This window comes from Gadus chalcogrammus, chromosome 20 (assembly GCF_026213295.1).
Source record: "Gadus chalcogrammus isolate NIFS_2021 chromosome 20, NIFS_Gcha_1.0, whole genome shotgun sequence".
In the NCBI taxonomy this organism is placed as follows: Eukaryota; Metazoa; Chordata; class Actinopteri; order Gadiformes; family Gadidae; genus Gadus; species Gadus chalcogrammus.
Genome location: NC_079431.1, coordinates 20,780,065 through 20,793,523, shown reverse-complemented (window position 1 = coordinate 20,793,523; position 13,459 = coordinate 20,780,065). Strand labels below are relative to the sequence as shown.

Genomic DNA, 13,459 nt, shown 5'->3' with positions numbered 1-13,459 from the left:
CCACGCCCACACTTCAAGCGTTTTATTATTTCGCTCGGTCGTTGGAGGAAAACATGGACCCGGAAAGCTGTTGTCGCGGTAGCATTGGCAGAGGACCAGGCGCTCCAAAATAAGTAGGCTATAGGCCATAGTCAAGTCAAGTTTATTTATATAGCACATTTAAAACAACAGTAGTTGACCAAAGTGCTGCACACGAATACAATATATTTGTACATAGGCAGAGATACGGACGCAGTAAGGTATTGCAGTAATACGAGTGATTGAAAATACCATTTTAACTAGGGCTGCAACAACGAATCGAAAAAAATCGATTACTAAATGTCGTTGTGTCGCGCGATTAATAAGTTACTCATAGGCGCAGCACTGTTTACAGCTAGCCGCCGACGCGACTTTCCGTCTCGTAAACGGTCGTTGCCATTTGAAACGGTCGATGCCATTTCCGAACATTTCCGATTGCGTCCGCTCTCCGATCTTGAATTCCGAATGCTTCGTGAAACGGTCGATGCCATTTCCGACCATGTCCGATTGCGTACGCTCTTGGAGTCAGTTAAAAACAGCACAGGGTGGAATGTTTTTTTCCGCTCAGTTGCCGTGAGTAATTATGAAACTATCTATGCCAGTCATACATAATGATTGATTGAATAGAGGAGACCTGGGACAGTTGCAACACTTTTTGCTATAATGGCTCTTTTGCTTAGCAACAATTTGAATTTAAGGGATGATATTTGAATAAAATAAACTTACATCTGTCAGCTATTCATCAATACAATTTAAGGATGATTACCTTAAGTACATTATTCACAGTTGGCCTTTGAATGTAAGATGCCAACAGCAACTGTCCCCGTAAAGACACCCATGATAAAGACTGATATGCTCGGATATAAATAACAATAATCGGGTTAAATAACTTCACATGGTGTGTCTGGTGTGTTTCCAGCATTCGTAGTGTTGATCAGCAGATATATAGTCCGCCAAGACGTTGAGGTTGCTTAGCAACCAGAGACTCTGTCCATGTAAGTGAACGGAGCGTTCCCTCTTCGTCATAACTATCAAACCAAACATCCTTCACATTCACCGAGCGAACATTATGAAAGTAAAATGCACATTTCTCGTTAAAAATGTTTCCATAAAAGCATTTAATGGCGTAACTATGTTACTATTTCCACACAGAATAAAGGAAGATGTCGGCCGTATGCTTCTGTCCAAGCTCACTACTCTCTTCCAGTGACGTCGGGTCAAGCTCAACGCTGATTGGGCAACGCGGCTAATCAATTCAAGATCGGAGAGCGGACGCAATCGGAAATGTTCGGAAATGGCATCGACCGTTTCAAATGGCAACGACCGTTTACGAGACGGAAAGTCGCGCCGCCGACAGGTTGGTTCACGGTTCATGCACGCCACAGCGAGCTTCAGTGTGAGCGACCACAGCTTGTATTTGTCATATCTTAAAACTGGACTGTAGGCCTACATAAAAGTGTTGTACCTTCACTGTCTTTAGGTTAAAAAAAACTCCTTCAACTCAGTATCCGTCTAGTGGTCCAACCGAAAATTCTGTCAGCTGCTGCTGCTGCAGACGTTGTGCAGACGGGCTCGGAGTCGGCACCGCGTGCATCAACAGTCATTCAAAGCAGCGGTAGTAATCACGCAACCGGACGGTGTAGAAAGTCCCGTCAGTTAAAAATAGTAATGCCGTTTTTAAATCCATGTTAAAATCGGCAGGATATAGAGATAGTTGGCTTATAAAAAACAACTAACCAATGGTCACAAACAGTGTCAAATGTGATGTGTTCAGGTCGGCTCAGAAATACGATTGATGCGTTCAAATGCAGCAGAAAAAAAAAAAAAAAAAAATTGGGATTTTGGTGAAGACTTGTTTTCCCAGTAATATAAAATAGATAGTAAAGATAGAATTAATTATGACCTGTTGAATGTCCTATCTTGAACTATCATCATCTTATCAGCAATTAAAGCAATATTACAAGTTCTATTTCAAGGAGTCTCGAAAATGGTATCAATAGGTTTGACCGGTTAACCATGGACATCCCTTATATACATATAAAAGTATATCATACATTGTATGTTTCTTTTTTGTGTTATCCCAGTTATGTTTTTTTAATCTTTTTATTATTTAATATTACTTTTAATAGTTCCGGGACGTTGGAGCAATAACCTGGTGTTTTTACATTTCAGTCTGCACTGTGAATTTGAAGTAATAATTCAGTTTTTGAATAAAGATGCGGCAAGTTTATTTTTATTTTTTTCTATCCGATTCATCGATTAATCGATTATTAAAATAATCGTTAGTTGCATGGATACCCCGGACCCCCCTAGAGGGATAATATCCTTCTCACCTTTTTCACCCCTGACCCGTTTTCATGCCTGACACCAGTTATTATTTACATACAAACTCCGCCTCCTCTGCTCTTTCCGGAGTCTCTGTTCCTGTCGTCCAGTGTTAATTGAACCAACATACATAATTTCATTTTTTCCATGCTCAAACAGCCACATGAATGGTTAGTATTTTTATCAGTGCAAAGGGCTAACATACATCATCATTCTCTCAGTGCGTTTACATGCAGAGTCATTATCGGATAAAGAAATGAATAAGACCTCAACCGGACTTTTAAAATGCATGTAAACACCTTTACCGATCTACTTCGGACCGAAATCGGTACATGAACGGACAAGCGAAATCGGATAAGAACACCTAGATAACTCTTGGTTATCTAGGTGAAGGTTTCTACCTGCATGTAAACCCGTGTCGGATTTCGCATTCTGCGCATGCTCGAGATCTTGAGGCCGGGGAACGTGAGCCGGAAGTAGAAGGAGACGGTAGTTGTGTTGTTATCGCCATAGACATATAAACAATTCTTATTTCTTTATAAATATAAATGTTTAATTATTTCTTTATATTTTTATGGTTTTCGCCGTCGGAAAACGAGAAACGGCGATTTATTTAAAAAGGTGACGTAGAAGATGGAGGAAGCCGGTGTCATGCCATTACCACCTATAAAGTGAAACCCCCTATCATCATCAACATGCATTCAGTACACACTACGCTTCGATTTCACCCAAGGCTGAACTCAAAGTACACGTTTTCCTAAACATCAACAATGTTGTAAAATAGTAACTTCGTGCACATCTGTAAAAATAAACGTTTTTTTTCTTCTGATGAGTATACGATCTTTATTCATTCATTGCGCCGCGACCAAACTGACGGGGATATTCTCTGATATTTTGAATCTTAAAGGCACCCAGTGCAACTTTCGAGGCTTAAAAATAAACATTCAATTTCTAGTCTTTTTTACACGTAGTAAGTTTCAATAACTCCATACCATTACATACCGACATTCAAGCAGCAAAGATGAGACGTCGTTGTGTGGTGAGAACTGATAGAAAATCGATAACAACACAATGCCGCCATTTTCTTTATTTTTTGTAACCTACAATAAATAAAGCAGGCTTCCAGTCAATGGAAAAATGGCTTCTCCCCACCGGCGATTGTTGTTGTTTACGATTTTCTATCAGTTCTCACCACACAGCGACGTCTCATCTTTGCTCCTTGAATGTCGATATGTAATGGTATGGAGTTATTGAAACTTACTACGTTTAAAAAAGACTAGAAATTGAATGTTTATTTTTCATTGAATGTTTACATAAAGTTGCACTGGGTGCCTTTTAAAGACCGCGTCGGGTTCTCCGACTCTGGTACTTCCACAACAAAGACTTGTAGTGGGGGTTATCTCTGCCATGGTGGAGAAGGAATTGGGGGAAATGAATTTTGGCTATGACTCTGAAGGCAAGATTGAAACGCTACATGGAGGAGAAAGGGATCGTTGCCATATGCGGGACAGCTGTCGGTTCACTTCGGGTCCATGTAATTTCTCCAACACTCCATTGTTCCGACCTCTCGTCGTATGCGGACCGCAAACGACCGAGAGGTAAAAACAATGTAGTAACAGCTGTCAGTTGACAGCTGTATGCTGAAAACATCTTTCTCGAATGCCGCTGTTACACCAAATTTGTACCGGGTGCCAAATTTGTACCGGGTACGTAATCAGTTGTCCGTTGCCAGGCAACGGACAACAGATTACTTAAGGGGTTGTCCGTTGCCAGGCAGGTTTCAAAAAACAATCGCACTCATTTTGCCAAACACAAAATAATATAATACAGATAACGGATCGCTAGATAACACTTGTTTTTACTTTATATTTGTATTGTATTTAATTGTTTAATCAAATTGGTCTTCTGCTCTAAAAATGTTTACTTTTCCCACAATTTCGTAGAAAAGCCAAACGTCCACAGTCTCAACCCATTTTGCCTATATGACCATTTTGTTATTGTTTAACACCATATGGCTATTATTAGGTGAATACCATTAACAGTGCAAATTTTCAGATCTGTGCTCTTTTAAGAAAGCCCTTAATTCTCTTGTGAAATGTGTGCTTGGAGTTTTCTTGATGTTGTGTCTTGTGTGCTTATCAATAGACATTTTCACCATGTGAATGAGGCTACATGCAGTTCAGGAAGTCAGTGGCTCAACAGGATAATGCCTTGTACTGGTGAGCTTTAGGTTGAGAGTTTGAATCCTGATTAGAGCATTATGAGCAAGCTGATTATGACATTCTGTCATTGCCACTCATTTAAGAAACACAACATTGAACAGCACCTGAAATTCATCAGGCGATCAACATTCCGACTCATTATTTTCCAAGAATCGGACTGCCAAGACACAGTATGGCATTAGGGGATCTTCTTCGTTAACCATTTTCCTTCATAATTAACTCTGTCATATTTATATTTCCTCCGTTAGTGTTCTTGACTAAAAAGGATTAATTTCCCCAGAATTTCAAGGATTTTCAGGTATATGCTTTTAAGAAAGCCCTTAATTCATCTGGCTGCAGTTCAGGTTTATCAGTGGCTCAATAGGATAATGCCGTGTACAGGTTTCCTTAGGTCAAAGTTCGAATCCCGATTATAGCATTATGAACAAGCTGAACATGACATTCGGCCATTGCTTTGCAGCTCACCTGAAAGCCGAGGCACAGTATTGCATTAAGTGGAACATCTTCTTCATCAACATCTTTCCTTCATAAATATTTGTCATATTTATATCCCTCCATTAGTGTGTTCTTGACTTTTAATTTTGCTCGGACCTTGTTAATCACCGCTTGCGGATATATATTATTATTTTATTAAATTATGTGTGGGCCTGACTGAGTGAGGATGTGGGCCGTATGCGGGCCAGTTGCCCTTCCCTGGTGTAGAGGGTGGGGTTCGGGTGTGTGTCAGTGAAGGGAGTGGGAGGGATTCAGGTGTGAGTTGTGTAGTGATTGGGGTTCAGGTGTGTGTCGGTGTAGAGTACAGGGTGGGGTTCAGGTGTGGGTCGATGGAGAGTACCGGTGGAGTTCGGGTGTTTGTAATGTTTCAGGAGTGGGAATCAACGTTCCACTGTGTTGCAGGTTGAAATCACCCAGGATGCCTTGCAGGCAAGGATGGAAGCCACTGCCCAGGATGTGCGGGCGTTTGCGCGAGGTTATGCCGCCTCCGTGGAGACGCACTGTCTGTCCCTGCTACGACGCCTCGAGGAGCTGAGGGTGCAGCGCAGGTACGTGCTGCAGCCAGGTGTTACACTCAGGTGTTACACTCAGGTGTTACAGCCAGGTGTTACACTCAGGTGTTACAGCCAGGTGTTACAGCCAGGTGGTACAGCCAGGTGGTACAGCCAGGTGAAATAGCCAGGTGGTACAACCAGGTGGTACAGCCAAGTTGTACAGCCAGGTGTTACAGCCAGGTGCTACAAGTGTTACAGCCAGGTGTTACAGCCAGGTGCTACGGGGGATACAGCCAGGTGCTACAGGTGCTACAGCCAGGTGTTACAGCCTGGTGTTGCAGCCTGGTTTGTGTTACAGCCTGGTGTGTTACAGCCTGGTGTGTTACGGCAATGTGTGTTACGGCGATTTGTGTTACAGCCTAGTGTGTTACAGCCTGGTGTGTTTATATTTGAGAAATGTAGTATTATGCCTATATATTTGATAACAGTGTGAAACAAAGCAAAGGGAATTCCATGTGTGGTTTATTACACCTCCTGATAGCCCTCTGAAAGAAGCTCCTTATCTCATGTTTACGTCAGAGCCGGTCCTAGGGCGACCGGTGACCACTGAAGCTTTTATCTCTATATTCCATGACCTCAGTCTATTTCTCAGTTAACTTATATGTTAAGGTGAACTAATGTCACAATTAAAGGGAAACGTTGCCGGCCGTATGAATGTACAGTATCTACCATATGGTTAAAGGAGCCATGTGAAGGAATGTCAACGAAGGCCTACATCCTGAGGGATATTTAAGTTTCAGTCATTTACATAATTACGAGGGGGGGGGGGGGGGGGGGGGCTTTATGACGTCCACAAGGAAGAAAGGAGCCCCCTGCGGTCTTTCTCTCACGTTAATTACACTGACTCAGGCCCCCCCCAGGAAACTATCTTTTCCCCTCCGTTTTCCTTGGCAGTGTTTCAGGAATTTCTCCGTAAAGATGGACTCATTGCAAAAACGCAACTCGCTGTAGTACATATTAAAGGCATCTATGTGGTGCTGGTTCTAACCCAGGTGTGTAACAAACAGCTGTGCAACAGCCAAGTATGTGTTATCACCGTGTCTTTAAAGTAAACCGCAGCTTGAAGCAGCCATCTGAACCAGCGCTCCCTCTCCACAGGAACCAGCTCCACCTGCAGAAGGTGCAGCTGCAGCAGGCGCTGTCCGACACTCGTGGCGGCGTCCGGTTCGCCGAGAGGCTGCTGGCGTGCGGCTCAGACGCCGAGATCCTCAACGCCAAGGGGGTCACGCTGGCCCGCCTCACCAGCCTGGTGGAGAGCGGCTACGACCCCAGCCCGGCCACGGTTGCCCCCGACGACAGCAGCAGTATCCACTTCCTGCCTGGGGAGGGTGCAGGGGAGGTGGACGGGTACCCAGTGGTGGGGGTCATCCAGACGCAGACACTGGACCTCAGCAGGTGCACCATCGAAGGGGAAGGTAAGGCTACTGGAGCTCTCCTACCATAGAGAGATGAGCACCATTAAAGAGGGGATATCATGCTTCTTCGACTTTACCCTTTAGACTGTTTGTCTATATGTTTTACGTCTGCTAAGCTAAGCTGAGTCTGAGCCAGGGGGAGTATTCGTTCCCACCGGGAACTACTCGGGGGTCGGGCCTTAAAGCGACATGATACAAAACTGACAGTTTTTGAAAGATGCGGAAATTGGTATTGCAGAGATGAACAGTATGAGAATAATAAGGGGTATTTTAACATACAGGCATGTAACCCTAGTCTAGTAGTCCTAAATGCAATTATGAACCCTAAAGAAGCATGATATGGGATGTTTAAAGAGAAATTAGGGCCTTGGCATCTTACTCATGAATGCGAACAGGTAGGCTGATGGGAGGTAGACCCAGGAAAATTTTACTTTACGTTAATCATCCTCATCCTAATTTGAGAATGAACACTTTATTGATCTCTTTACCTTATCATAGACCTGCGGGAACATTTCAAGTATGCTGTTGCATTGTTGAGTATGGTCTTCCTCCAACCCCTCATTGAGCCATTCCCCGAGGCAGTTATAGCTTATCTAAGTAGTAGCTGTAGCTGACATTCCTCGTTGCTAGGGCACTTTGAAGTGGGGATAACTAGCGGGTAAAGGAGAATGGTGTGCGTGTGTACATGCTGACAGTGAGGATTTGTGTTCTTGCCTTTGTCTGTTCCATTATTAGGTTAGAGATGGTTAAGTTGAGGTAATAGGTTAGAGGTGAGACAGTTAAGATTAGTTTGTGTGCTTTTGGGTCACTCCATTTACAAATTATATTAATTTAACTACAAATAAAGAACCCAACAAACCATGAATTTAAAATACAGATATGTATTTATTTAATTATGAAAGTACATCACAGGCATAATTATCAATTATGCATTTTATACATTATTCATAATCAATTAGCAACCCAATACCCAATACTTTGTTTGTGTTATTTAAACTTATTTATTAAGGGTTAGGGTGGGGTTGATCTATTATTGCGTACAATCCATGTTCCTAAGGCTTTATTTAGGCTTTTAAATATATTTGATTTTGCTATGTCTCCAGGTCCTGTAGTGTAATACTTAACAAATGAAAAACTAGGCTTGGTTCTGTTTTTGGTAAATATATGTTTTAGCCGGGTTCCAACCTTCAAAAAAAAATACAAGGCAGCTTAGGAAAACTTAATATTTACATATACAGGTGTACTGACTTGGTATGCCAGGTGGTGCTGTTTTCAGATTGACCCATCTCAATAGCTGTTTATGGAGTTTTAAAGTGTTTTCTACTTTTTGAAGTTAGACAAATATTATGTATTCAACAGATGTTGATATATTCCTCTTTACCAGAAGTGGATGGGCAGGAGTATTCACTCTTTTTTTCACAAGCTTCTTTTGTCATAACCACAGATATACTATATTTTTCTATTTTGGAATACTCCAGCGCATGCATGCCTGTTACTGTCCGTTTTGGGTTACCAGGCAACTTCAAGCATTCAGCCTACAACCCTGCAAATTTGATTGTGTGAATTGAGATGACGAAAGCCATATAGTACTGCCCCCGAAAATAAAGTTGGAGCGAAAGCATTTTACAAAATCTGACAGGCAGGGACTAGCTCAAACAAGGAGGGTTGGTTTTCCTTTAATAACAGGTATAGGAAATGTCGGCCGCATCCGTTTCTCTTCACAATGCCGAAGCAGTCGCCTGACACAGCCAGTCCAATTCGCAAAAGCCTGTTAGTCTGCAACCTCTGTTAATTTCCATTTCCAAGGGGAGTCATTCCCGGGCGCGGACCCAAAATGCCCCTGGAATTAAACCTACCACCAAGTCCCCTCCAGCGAAGAAGGGCATGGTTGAAGATCTCATGACAGCATGACTCTGTTGAACCAAGTACGGAACCGGTTGATCTTACAACCTGAACAACCACACTCCAAAAAAGTTTGCAGGGGTATGCATATGAGTGGTTGAGAGAGAGCGTGCAAGCTTTAATGTCACTTTAATGTCAACCAAGTCAGGCTTACAGATATGCCTGACGCATTTCATAAACGAGCAGGTAGGGGGTAGGACATTTGTCTGCATAGGGATTGCAGACATTGGGAGTTGAACAGCCCGACCATTACAGTATCCTGTCTTGTGTGAATGTTTGTACCCTCACCGGTCTCCTCTGCTACTCCACCCCTCCAGGGGTGCAGGTGGGCAGGCAGGGGCAGCCGGGACACTTCACCTTGGTGTGCCGGGACTCCGCCGGACAGCCGCTGGGTCGCGGCGGGGAGAACGTTCTGGTCAGCATCATAAACAAGGACAAGAAGAACTGGTATGACTCTAGAACACTGCCACCCTTTGACTGCACCTTGGCCCACTAGAGGGGCGCCAGAGGTGATGGGTAACATTTAGAAATGTTTCAAATGAATCCTGAGATAGGTCTGCAAAACGAGTCGTTTAGCAGGGCCGTTGATACGTAATTATTTTTATATTTTCAACCATAAGCATATAGTAGTGTATCCGATTATTCATTTGATCCTTTTTTATGTATTTGACTTTTAATCAGATTGAAAGCATATCATATTAAGTTTACTTTTGATTGTAAAGATGCATTCTTTGAGTATTCACATTAATAGCTGCTCGGCATTGGATATTGGCTTAAAGAGAATCAATACACAATCAATGACTTTCTCTCCAGCATGGTGGAGGCTACGGTGTTTGATAAAAACGACGGTAGCTTCTCTGTTTCCTACACGCCGGCAGAACCTGGGAGCTACTCTGTGTGGGTCTGTGTTAAAGCACAACATGTCAAGGTACTGCTTTTTATTCATATTTTTAGTCCTACTACTAACATGTATCCCAATTAGCGAGAAACTATCCTTTCTCTTGCTCTGCTCCGGCTTGAACTATCTTTTGGATAACAATCAGTAGTAACTCTCTAAGGGCGCCCTCAAACTAGGCCATCTGTACCGTGCCCAAGTCCGTTTGACACCTGTAAGTACGATTTCCCCCCCCCCCTTGCTGTGCCGCTGCCCTCTGCTCACACTAGGCAATCTCAACTGGGCCTGAGTATGGTTGCTTGTTGTACATACGTCATCACCAAGCGTCCGCTGCTTAGTAGAACAACAGTGGAGAACAACACAGAGAACACAATTGACACATTACTGACTTTGTTGCTTAATTGGAGCCGCTCTACTCAGATACAGCCCTCTCTCACTGAGCATTTTTACACTGCCAAATATGCCGTTTTATGCCCGCCTTTTTCGTGGCACAGTCCGCACGTTTACACTCCCCAAGGTAAATTGCCTGCTTGAGCTAGAACCCCAATTTACCCTCCCAGACCCTGCACACATTGACAGTTTATTGGGTTTCATTCTGTTGTAAATGCGACGGCTCCGTGGTTCCAGGGGGTGCGGGGCTTGGGTAGTGGTGTTGGCTGCACTGTCTCCACAGAGACACGCAGTGATATGATTCATTGAGCAGTTGCTAATCTGGAAGAGAAAAAGGGAAATCCGCGAGCTGCTTATCATGGTGAGAGAAGGGGGATGGCACTCGTATATAAACAAAGACGTTGAAAGATGGTGGCGAGCTTACGAGAGAGACGAAGAGGACCTGTCCAAGGCTGTTGTCGGGATAAAAATCAAGTGGTCCAAGCAAAATAAAGAAAATGGTTGGCGTTTTGCACTTCCAGCTCAGGTTGTGTGGTCCGTGCGGTGGCATGGTGTCGGCTCCATTAGGCATCCTGTACCGTGGGCCTGAGGCCACGGAATTGAACTGTACAGTGAGTACGGTGTGTCCCTCCCTCTCTCCACGCCCTCCCTCCTCCCCCTGCCCTCCCCTCCCCCCTCTACCTCCTCCTGTCCTTCCCTCACCCGCTCCCTCATCTCCTCCCCTCCGTCTCTCCCCCAGTCGTCCCCTATCTCTCCCCCCAGGGTTCTCCCTTCCCACTGACCGTGACCAGGCGTTGAGAGGCGGCGATGGCCGGAACGTTCCAACTGCTGCACCTTCTGCTCCAGCGGGGGGGCTAAAGACGCCCGCTTGGCTGTCCTGGAACCATGCCTGGTAGGACACACACACTCACACACGCAGAACATAACACAAAAGCGCTCCCACACAATAACTAAAGCATACACTTGCACTCGCACACTCACACGCACAGTTTGATGGAATGTGCTAGGCTCACTCTGGTTGTCAAATCGTTCCCAGCGCGGATCTTCTCACAAGTCCTGGAAAATGAGTATCATCTTGCTTTCGTTATCTCCCTTAACATTGTTTCCATCCCTCATTCCTCTATCCCCTGTGTGTGTGTGTGTGTGTGTGGTGTGTGTGTGTGTGTGTGTGTGTGTGTGTGGTGTGTGTGTGTGTGTGTGTGTGTGTGTGTGTGTGTGTGGTGTGTGTGTGTGTGTGTGTGGTGTGTGTGTGTGTGTGTGTGTGTGTGCGCGCGCGTTAGGAGGGTTCCAGGGCTGTGGTCATGGGCATAAGGGCCACCCTGGGCAGCCTCACTGGTCGTGCTGCGGGAGCACACAGGAACAGTCTGAGTGCCGGGCCCCTGGCCATAGGCCAGTGACGCCGACCATGCGGGGCCAACTGCGCACAGTGGAGCTCTGAGCCAATGGAATCATCACGCCGTGTTGCGCCAGGCAGGGGGATGGAGGTTTCGAACGCTAATCACAGCCATACCACAAGCTTGTGAATGGAAAGAAAGTAGGAGGCCACTTTGTAGACAGTACATGTGCTAAAACAGCACTAAACCATTATAGAGGTGAGGAAAAGTAAATTGATGATCTCTTCTGAATTCATTAATTTTCAATTTGCTAAAAACCAGCAGACAGATTAGTATTTAGTAGGTGAACTGAATTAAATATGTCTGTTGACTATAATAGCAGTCCTTTACACCATTGGGGAATGACAAGCTTCAAGTGCTAATGAGTCGTTTTACAGTAGTCGTGGTACTTTTTGCACCTGAATTTATTTAGAAGAATATTGACTGGAGGTCAAACATATTGAACTCTGTATCACATACGGAGGGAATTGAAAAAAGGCTGGAACTACACACACGGTATTATTTCTACTGCTAGTGTTTGATTTGACACCAGTGCATTTTCCGATAATGAACTGGGGTTCAAATCAAACACTAGCAGTTAGCCTTATAGAAGGCTGCACTCTCATGCAAATATATGGCCTGTTAAGCCCTTTGAGACTGTACTGGTGATTAAGGAAAAAATAATGCAGGCCCCCCACATTTATTGCTGTGTCCTGTGTCATCATGTGGATATACAAGGCTGAGATTCCCATTCATTTTTATTCCCTCTCGAATGTTAGGACTACAGAGATATACACAAACCTAGTATTTTTTATTAGTGTTTTTTTTACATGTATGAACACTGCCATTATTTATGTTGTTAAAATCCCTCACAATCCTATGTTTTCCATCCACTGGTCCAAAACGTCTAGGCATACATATTAAACATTTGCATCTGTTAAAATGAATCTGTAATATGAAATAAACCTATTTAATTGTTCAATATTGTAATATGTATCCTTTTTCTTAAAATGGCCTACTGTTCTACATTCATCCACTAGGGGGCAGGCTACAACGAGTCGGCTGTAGTAGAATCTGTTCCTGTAACATCTGTAGACTTTAAGGCAATCATCATGTACCGTTTAGCTCTCAACGCTTGTTCTTACATAATCATTCATAATCAGTATTCTCCCTCCGTTCCATTACTGGAGCAATTTCAAGCTAAGGAGTCGCTAATAAATACTGCATTATCATAAAACATGCCTTAAGCAGGGAATGATTGCGACTCTTAGTATGAATGTTTGATGAAGCAGGATGAGCCACTAACCTCTGAAACCCATCACCCAGACGCTTGAGTGGTGACATTGCCTGGCGACACATATCGTTGGTGAGGGATGCTACATGGAACACGTGTATGTCTACAAAGAAGGACCACTGCAACCCAAACACAATCATAGATGGTGTTGTTGGAGAAAAATAAAACTGCAGCATTTAAATTGTGTATGTTTTATCTTTCATATTATGTTTCTTGGCCTCTTTAACAACCATAGAAATCCAAAATTTCTGTGATTAATCTACTTTTAAAGTTCACTTTCTGTCATGCTCATTATATAAGTTATCTGTCTGCCTTCTGTTTTTATCCCCTGAAAAATGCATCATCATAGTGCATCATTCAATGTCAAGATTTTGTTTTTAGAAACATAGGCCCATGGCAAATTACATCCTACATCTGACTGTTAAAATTCTCAAAGTTTTGTTTGGTTAAAGAGCCCATGCCATTAAAATCACATTTTTCCTGTTGTTTGTTAAATAACATAGGCCTGAATAAGTTTGTGAGCTGTGGTAAGTTTGAAATCTATGCAGTTTGTCTGCTGAATGCAATAGGCAATGA

At 43.5% G+C, this 13,459-nt stretch overlaps 1 pseudogene; it reads left to right on the top strand.

Moving 5' to 3' along the window:
* Positions 1 to 226: 226 nt before the first annotated feature.
* On the top strand, positions 227 to 12,569 carry LOC130373647 (tripartite motif-containing protein 45-like; annotated as a pseudogene).
* The last annotated feature ends 890 nt before the right edge of the window (positions 12,570 to 13,459 follow it).